The sequence below is a fragment of the Pinus tabuliformis genome, chromosome 3_1 (assembly GCF_031772625.1).
Source record: "Pinus tabuliformis cultivar Carrire ecotype Pingquan chromosome 3_1, CPIR1, whole genome shotgun sequence".
NCBI lineage: Eukaryota > Viridiplantae > Streptophyta > Pinopsida > Pinales > Pinaceae > Pinus > Pinus tabuliformis.
Window position 1 is genome coordinate 707,816,498 of NC_142301.1, and position 9,998 is coordinate 707,826,495.

General features: G+C 34.4%; 2 non-coding genes across 2 annotated transcripts; both read left to right on the plus strand.

Annotated features, from left to right (window-relative positions):
- Window positions 1–989: 989 nt before the first annotated feature.
- On the plus strand, window positions 990–1,061 carry LOC149189147 (small nucleolar RNA Z199). Its single transcript, XR_016256632.1, has one exon. It is a non-coding gene; the product is annotated as a small nucleolar RNA Z199 (small nucleolar RNA).
- Window positions 1,062–1,349: 288 nt separating this feature from the next.
- LOC149189148 (small nucleolar RNA U54) lies at window positions 1,350–1,431 on the plus strand. Its single transcript, XR_016256624.1, has one exon. It is a non-coding gene; the product is annotated as a small nucleolar RNA U54 (small nucleolar RNA).
- Window positions 1,432–9,998: the final 8,567 nt, after the last annotated feature.

Below are 9,998 nucleotides of genomic sequence, written 5' to 3' on the forward strand. Positions count from 1 at the left end.
TCAACAAACTTATAATATTGAAGACGCCAAAATATTTGTGTTTGATTTTTTATTATAATGAAGCCAATTTAAAAGTGTGAGGAATCTTGATACTTTTGTATATAGAATTTAAAATGTGGACCTAAGTCTCATAGCTTAGCTTTTCTACCTAAGGTCAAAATCACCACGGATGGAAGTGACCTTTTGAAAGGTCCCCTTGTGCAAATTAAAAGATAGGGTTAGGGCTGTGAAGCGGAGAGTTTACATGTTCAACTTGCCGCAGCGAAAAAGTTAGGGTTAGGGTTTAGGGCTTCTAGAAGGTTAACGCGTTGCCCCTTCTCTAGATATAGAGATCAACAAGGATAGAAGACTCGTATGGAAAGTGAGTAAAGGTCATGGCCGGTTGAATTTATGGGTTATCTAGGGTTTCTGAGGTGGTTTTATGTTAGAGATGCTCCTGCGATTATCCGGTTGGATTTCTTATAATTTGTTGGGGCTATGGATTGTTCAAAATTTACTGAAGGATAAAGATTTCTTGTTGTTGGGATTATGGTTGTACACAACCAGAAATCTTTAACCATTAGAGAATCTTTATCTTTCCATGAAATTTTGAACAAACCCGATGTTCCATTCTGCAGCAGATTCATAAGCTCCCGCTCATGAATCTGCTTATGGCCTGTTGAATATTTTATTTGTTACTGTGTGTGGTCTGAAATGCTTTATATTTGAGATTTGCCTTCGTTTGAGCGTCTGTAGTTTTCGTTTCGCGTTTGGCTTTTGTTAATTTGGTAGTTAAAGGGGGTGCTTATCTTCTTCCTTTAGATTTGATGTGTTGCCCAAAGTGAATTTATTTTGGGTTTTTGTACCGGTGATTGTCCCCATCATTTTATGATACTATTGCTGTGTGATGTCCCGTTTATTTTATGATAATGTTACGATCTGAGGTTTCTATTTTTTCCCATTTTTGTTGTGTATTCCAAATTCTTTGATGTCCTTAGAAAATGCGAGGCAATCATAGGATGAGTAAAATAACTGCAACAACATGACTCATGTGATTACCAGTATTTAAGTCTCTGATGATTCTTGCTTTAAATCGTATGTTTTACTGTGAAAGTTCATGTCTAGGGTTCTGCTGCGAGCCGGGTTGTCAATGTTCTTTGCTTGTGCATTCCTGAAAGAAGCTCGAGGATTAGATGCCCTAGGGCATTATACACTATGCTGATCTATCATTATCTGATGAACGACCAATAAAATGAGAACTGCTTTCTGGGGATCTGCTTTAAATCGCATATTTTGTTGTTAAAGTTCACGGCTAGGGTTCTGCTGCGAGCAGAGTTTTCAATGTTCTTTGCTTGTGCATTCTGGAAAGAAGCTCGAGGATTAGATGCCCTAGGGCATTATACACTATGCTGATCTATCATTATCTGATGAACGACCAATAAAATGAGAGCTGCTTTCTGGGGATATGCTTAGATTTTTTTTTGGTTTTTGATTTGTGTATTTGTCCCCTCTTATGTTTATTTTTGTTGTTTATAATTTTTTCCTTTATCTATTTTCTGTGTTTGTTTGTTTGCTAAATGGTTTATCTTTATTTAGTTTGTTATTTTTTCTGTTCTGTTTCTTTGTTTTATTTGTTTCTGTTTAATTTTTTGTTCTTTCTTTGTCGGTTTGAATCATTATCAATGTTAGTAATATTATACATGCTAGTTTCTCGAAAGATGCCATCGGCAAGAAAAAAGCGTTCAATTTGAGAATTAGATCCAAAATTTTAATGTTTGTTTTGCATAGTTTGTCTTTCATGTTTCGAATGTAGCTGTTTCATTTGGATGTATTTTGTGGTCATTTCTTTTAAGTATTGATTTGAAATAATCTGGGTGTTATGGTGTTATGTGCCCTGCACTAGCATAATGTATACTATGCTGATCTAACCTTGTCTGATGAACGGCCATTACGTTGACAGGTACCTTCCGGTAATCTGTACTTTGGGGTTTTTCTTTGGTGATGAATATTAGAAATATTACCTAGGTTAGGCTTCGTAAATGGTTACCATCGATGCGAAAAGCATTTATTCTGAGACTAATCGCCAAAGATCTTGCGTGCCCTAATATTTGCTATTTTTGGGTTGTCTTTAAAATGGTAATAGTATGGCGTCTTTTAATTACAGAATTGGCGTATCTGCTGCTTATTGTTGTAATGATTTTGTTGCAATGACCTATAGTGATTTTTAATGCAACCCCTACTATATAATGCAATCCCTTTTGTCGACTGGTGAAAGTGTTGATTCTGGTGGAAACTGGCTTTAACTCTCCATTCTAATATTTATTTCATTTCTTCCTTTGGCTAAGTTACAAGGGTATACAGGATGCTCCGTCTTGGCTTCGGATTGTAGTTATAAATGCATTTGAAGAAACAATTTGATTTCATTTAAGGAGAATAGAGGTCAACCGAAGCTTTATCTTTGATTGAAAAGGTTCTCAGGTAAGTTGGTAAGTTAACCATTGTTGTTGTTGTTTTTTTAGGTGTCATTGTGTTTTTTTTGTTTGGTTTTGTTTCTGTTTTTCGGTAGTTGAAACAAATTATTTTATTTTATTTTCATAAGTCAGGTTTAATTTTTAAAACTAATATGATGATTTTATTTGAGTAGGTTGCTCTGGTATTTTGAGATTTCTTTGTTCTTGAGTGACTTTTAGTTCAAAATACTATTTTAACCTTGTATTCATAAAAAAAACTCTGATTTCTACAAGTAATGTGCTGATGTGGAGAAATATCTATAACCTAGTATTCATAAAAAAAACTCTGATTTCTGCAAGTAATGTGCTGATGTGGAGAAATATCTAGAACTTTTTAGTTCCAGATATCTTGGTTCTGCTGAGAGGTAGGTAGGTGATTTGGGTGAAGGGTCATTTTATTATGGAGTTGTTTTTAGTGTAATTTTTTGTAAGTTTTTATGGTGGAGTTTTTTGGTATAATTTCCTCTAATCTGGCAAGAATTTTTTGAAATCACAAGTTTGACAGGTAATTCTGTTCAATTGAAGTGCCCTAGGGGTTGTTTCTCGGGGTGCTGAATTTATATATACAGTGAAAAATTAATTTAAATAACACAAATCAAGATTTCATATCAAATTTTTCCATCAACCTGACATTAGAAAGTCTAAAAAAATCACACTAAATACACTAAATACAACTCCTTTCATGAGTAGTTCATGTAAAATTGAAGATATTTTTTAAAGTTAAAATTAAAATAAATAAATAGTTAATGTAAAATTGAAGATATCTTTTGAAGTTAAAATTAAAATAAATAAATGATGTTGAAAATTATTAATATGAATAAATCTGAAAACCATTTTTTAAAATTAAAACTAAAATAAATAAATAAATGTTGTTGAAAATTATTATAGGAAGTAATTGGAAAATTATTTTTTAAAATTAAAAATAAAATAAATAAATAGTGTTGTTAAAAATTATTATAGGAATTAATTGAAAAATTGTTTTTTAAAATTAAAAATAAAATAAATAAATATTGTTGTTAAAAATTATTATAGGAATTAATCTTAAATTTCTTTAATAAGTATTCATCTAATTTTTTTTTTTAATAAATAATACTAATTAATTTTTTATCAAAGATTTTTGTTTTTTAATTATTCTAAATATGCTAATATCATTTTTTATAATTACAATAATAATAATATATAAAATTATTATAATGAATATAGTATATTTTTGAATGTAGAATTAATTATTTTTTAATGCCTTTGGATGTAGATTAAAAGGCTTGAAATAACTAACTTAAACTATTTTCAATTGTAAGAAACAACCAACTTAGAACTATCTCTAATGAAAGAGGTAATTCCCTAGAAGTGCTTGCACTTGGTACAATTGTTAGTGCATTTAAATTTGAATATTGTTATTACTTCTTTCTATTGCAATATATGTGGATGCATTTAAATTTGAATATTGTTATTACTTCTTTGTATTGCAATATATGTGGATTCAACATTTTTAATCTCTTTGAATTTTTGTTCTAAGGCATTTGAGATCTAGTCATCCCTCTTTTTGGTTAGACCTTTCTTGCCATAAACTTTCAACTTTTCTCTTTGGTCAATGTGATTAAAGAGTAGAGTGGTGGAGTTAAAGCATGGACACCCATTATTTGTGTATGGGTGAGGGAATCATATGTTGATTGTTCAAGAAATGTGTAGTCAACCTTAGCAACCTTAGCACTGATATATGTGACAATAAACATATGTTGATGCAAAAAGAAATCTTGCATGGTGCTTAATGGATACATCCTTAGCATTGATATATGCCATAAATCAAAACATATTATAGAAAAATATCTCATTAACTTCTTGTAGAGGAAGATTGAGAGATTAGTGGTGGTGGCTAGACACATACTTAGTGCTAACATTGATGTTTAAATTAAAGGGTTTAAATCTAAACACCATAATTCTTGAGACGCCCCACCTTGTCAATCTTAATTTGGGTCTCACTTTGATTGGCCACCATCGAACATCCTTTAAATCTATGATGGCTTCCAAACAAAGAAAGCGATCCACAAACAAAGATTAGAGTGGTACAATCTTGCGGTTGAAAATAGAGAGGAAACTTACATGGATTGTTGTTGATTTGGTTTATATTCCTTGATTGCACAAGTTGGCCCATAAAGGGAATTTGAAAAGAAAAAGAAAATTAAATTATTATTTTTGGAGTTCATATGAGTTGCTCATAAATTAGTGAGACTCCACTCTCTCTCTCTCATCCAACAATGAATGATTTGATCAAAGAACAAAGTTTAACCAAGTGCTTGACCAATGTTGATTGAACCTTTCCATTGATTGTTTGACCATAGTTTTTGGTTGTTTTGATTGAGTTTTTTGGTAGCAAAGTTGAACAAATTTTTGGTTTGTTTGACCAAGTTTGACTTGTGGATTTTGTGTTCAATTTGAACAAGTTTGATTGGAAAATCACTTTTTACTTTTGTTGAATTAAACCTTTTCTCCAAAGAAAAGGTTGTTGGGTTTTTCTTGGATAAAATTGGCATGTTTGTGTTTGATTGTCCCTTACATTTATTAGTGGCAATGATCTTAGTTGATCACAAATGGCTACTAACAAAAAAAAAACTAAAAAGAACTTGATATACTTTGAATTCTTGTGAAAGGTTTAAATTGATGTTTAAACTAATGACAAAATAAAAGCCATTGAAATATAATATCAAATCATAGACTAAACAAAAAAAAACAAATTGACACATAATGTAGGAATGCAATGAAAACCATAAGCTTGGTATTAGATGCATTAAACATGTTTGTAATGGATATAAGATGAGAATCTTGTTGACAAAATGTGTAACTAGGTTTGGTCTTCATTAGTATGAAATGCATTTTTGTAAATGTAAAATTAAAAAGAAATTATTATTATTATTGAAGCATGGGTTTCATGATCAAGTTATTTTATTTTATAGGTGAAGCACCCATGGAGTGCTTCTAGGGTTTCTCATTGTCATTTATGGAAGACCTTATGGGCACATTATATATTGTAAAGATTATATATATATATAGTTTTAATTTGTCTTGAAAGTGTCAAAATACCTTCAAGATCAATTTGGCCTAATGAGCTGTCAATTTGACAAGAAGAGCCATGCCCACCCTTGAGGAAACCTATATATAAGAGGAACTTGTCCTCCACTTGGATCATTCATTCACTCATCTCTTATGTGAAGAAGGTAGAAGAAGAAAGTGTAAGGAGGAAGCATGAAGAAGTCGAAGTGTTTGGGTCTCTTTATTCTTTTGGAAGTGCAAAATTAGAGTTTTTACATGGGATGGTGTGAAGTTTGATTTTGAAGTCAGGAGAGAAGGAAAGACAAGTGAAGGTTTCTTAGGGCATCCTACTAATCCTAGGACTCAAGTCAAGGCAAGTGAAGTCAAGAGGAATGTTTTTATAGGGAGATCTTAGTCTTCTAGAGAAGCAACATCAGTTGTAGGAGTTCTTTTGATCTATTAGGAGGTAAAAAATATTGCAGTAGCAGGCTGAGGAAGACTTGATCTTGGAGGGTATTTGTTTGAGTCTAGGTCATGGTATTTTGCAATGTTAATCAACATAGCTATGAATATTGTAAGTAAATTGTAAAAAACCCTCTAAACCTTGCCACTTTTTACCAAAAAAATTTTCAGAAAGAAAACAATAAATAGAAACACGATCACAATAGAACACAAAATATATCACGAGGAAAAACCCTTGGTTACTTGTATTGAATCAATTGAGCAATCTGATCTATTACATAGAATTTGCTTTTCAAGTCTAAAACTCTCTAGAGTATTGAACAATTGTCTCCAAGACTTGCCCAACACCTACGCAAATAAGCCCTATTAGGAAGCTCCTACTTCCTACTACAAATTTGCCCCTAAAAATAGGAGTTTCTCCTATTTCTTTGTGCAGCCATGATCCTAAAGCCTGCACATAAAATTTGTTGTATAATAATAATTACAATAGTGCCTTCATTCAATCTCAATGAAGACCGCTCATGATGTGCTCTTCCTATTTATGGGTTTCGCTGCTCAATTTGCATGTGTGAAGCCTTCCCTTACTCCATCAGTTTGTTTGTACACAATCCAAAGTCTCTTGTGCCTCTGAGGTATCTCAAAACATGTTTTGCTGCTTCACGGACCTCGGAAGGATTCACTATGAATTGACTCAACCAGTTCACAACAAAATGAATATCATACCTTGTTCACCAATTACATCAAAGTCCCAATCAATTGCCTTTAGCTCTTCCTTGATCCTCAACCCTGTACATAAAACTTGTTGTATAATAATGACTACAATAGTGCCTTGCTTCAATCTCAATAGGTAATTCGAATTGCATGACCTATTAGGGCTAAATTTAGCGATTGTGGCAGTTAACTGTGAGTAAGTTGAGTTAACACAATGTCAACTACTCAACTAAACTCATGTATTTTTGAACTAGAGATCAATTAATTGTTAGACACTAGAGTTAACTCCACTAGATAGCTAATTTTATCCATCAACTAGTCCACAACTCATTGCATACCATCTAACTCAAATTAATTGACAATAACTTAGTGATAGGCTACATCACACATGTTAACTGAAAGCTAACTCAAGCAAATATGAGATTGAATTTGAATTGGCATCTTTGACTAAGACACAAGTCAAAGAAGCCATTTTTTCCTACATTTTCAACACTTCCTCTTAGCAAAGAAGGGATTTTGAATGACCCCAATCTTGTCTCCATGGAGCTCGAACTTGCCCCTTTATAGGGCTTTGGTCAAGATGTTTGCATGCTTTTGCTCTGCAGGAATGCACTGTAGTATAATAATCCTCCTATGTACATAATCTCTAAGATGATGGCACTTGATGTCTATATGCTTGGATCTATTGTGAAACACTGGATTCTCAGATAGTTTTATGCAACTCTAATTGTCACGGTGGATCAATGTAGGCTACATCCCCTGACTAAAGAGTCTCGCTAGGATCTTCTTCATCCAAATAGCCTCACATGTTGCTTGACTAATAGCCATGTACTCGACCTCTGTTGAACTAAGTGTAATTAATTTATGCTTCCCATTGTACCAAGACATTGTAGTTGACCCAATACTGAAGACAACTCGTGATGTGCTCTTCCTATTTGTGGGATTCCTTGCCCAATTTGCATGTGTGAAGCCCCACCTCACTCCATCAGTGTGTCTGTACCACAATCCAAAGTCTATTGTGCCTATGAGGTATCTCAAAACATGTTTTGTTGCTTTCCAGTGGACCTTGGAAGGATCCACCATGAACAAACTCAATCGGTTCATTGGAAATCAAATATCATGCTTTGTTCACCAAATATATCAAGGACCCAATCAACTGCCTTTAGCTCTACCTTGATCATCAAGCCTATACATAAAACTTGTTGTATAATAATAATTACAATAATCAAATTTCATCATCTTTTTCACACATTTTTTTTTTGTTACATTAGTGCCTTCATTCAATCTCAATAGGTAATTTGAATTGCATGACCTACTAGGGCTAAAGTTAGCCATTGTTAGCCATTGTGGCAGTTAATTGAGGGTAAGTTGAGTTAACATAAAGTCAACTACTCAATTAAACTCATGCATATCTCTATTCTAGAACTAGAAATCAGTTAATTGATAGACACTACAGTTAACTCCACTAGATAGCTAATTTTAGCCATCAATTAGTCCACAACTCACTGCATACCATCTAACTCAAATTAACTGACAATAACTCAGTGGTAGGCTACATCACACATGTTAATTGAAAGCTATCTCAAGCAAATATGAGATTGAATTTGAATTATCATCTTTAACTAAGACACAAGTCAAAGAAGCCATTCCTTCCTACATTTTCAACACTTTCTTTAGCAAGGAAGGGATTTTGAACAACCCCAATCTTGCCTCAATGGAGCTCGAACTTGCCCCTTGATAGGGCCTTAGTCAAGATCTTTGCATACTTTTGCTTTACAGGAATGCATTATAGTATAATAATCCTCCTTTGCACACAATCTCTAAGATGATGGTCCCTGATGTCTATATGCTTGGACCTATCGTGAAATATTGGATTCTCAGAGAGTTTTATGTAACTCTGATTGTCACAGTGGATCAACGTAGGCTCCATCCCCTAACTAAAGAGTCTTGCTAGGATCTTCCTCATCCAAATAGCCTCGCATGTTGCTTGACTAGTAGCCATGTACTCGGCCTTTGCTGAACTGAGTGCAACTAATTTTTGCTTCCTATTGCACCATGACAATGCAGTTGATCCAGTACTGAAGACTGCTCCTGATGTACTCTTAATATTTGTGGGATTCCTTGCCCAATCTGCACGTGTGAAGCCCTTACGCCTCATTCCATCAGTCTGTCTGTACCACAATCCAAAGCCTATTGTGCCTCTGAAGTATCTCAAAACATGTTTTGCTACTTTCCAGTAGACCTTGGAAGGATCCACCATGCACTGACTCAACTGGTTCAGTGCAAAACAAATATCATGCCTTGTTCACCAAATACATCAAGGATCAAATTAACTGCATGTAGATTGCACCATCCACTGCAGTTGTTGTGGAGGCATCTTCCTTCCTCTAGTTAGGACCTAGATGAGTATCCATGGGTTTGCAATCTTGCATGTGGAATCTATGAAGGATTTGAGAGGTGTACTTCCCCTATCCAACAAATATCTCTCCATCACCGCCAAACCTCCAATCCAAGGAAATAATGTATCAACTCCTTATCCGTCATCTCAAACTTTCCTGCAAGCTCCACCTTGCAATCATGGATCAAATTGTTATCACTTATCAAAATCAAATCATCAACATAGAGAACTAAGATGAGCAGACTACCATCTACCATGATGTAGTATAGGTTAGCACCTGCCTCATTCTTAGTGAAGCTCAATCCTCTGAGATAAGAATCAATGTGGGTGTACCATGTTTTAGGTGCTTGCTTAGATACATGTGTCTCTGCCGAAAGTCTCAAACTCCTCTGGCTGCTCGATTTAGATCTCTTCCTCAACCACTCCATTGAGGAAAATTGTCTCAACATCCATTTGGTGGATCCTCCATCCCACCTATGCTGTGATTGTAAGTATGGTCTCGATAGATGAGTACCTTGCCACTGGGGCAAAAGTCTCCTCATAATCAAACCCATTTGTGAGAAGCCCTTGGCCACAAACTTGGCCTTGTACTTCTCCACACTACCATCTGCTGCATGCTTCACCTTATACAACCACTTGGAGCCAACCACTGATTTTCCCTTAGGTCTAAGCACAACCTCCCAAACATCATTTTTAATGATGGAACTATACTCCACCTTGGCATCCAACCAAAATATGGCTTGAAATCTATAACCTTTGTCATCATTGCAATGTATCCTATGTATCTATTTGGTGATATGCATTGTTTGTGCAAGGTACTAAGAGGTCCAACCTACTCCCAAGCTTACTGCACCGATCTATCAACCAACTTGGTCGTCTTTGTCCCTTCGCTGGGAGTCACTATGTGAGTG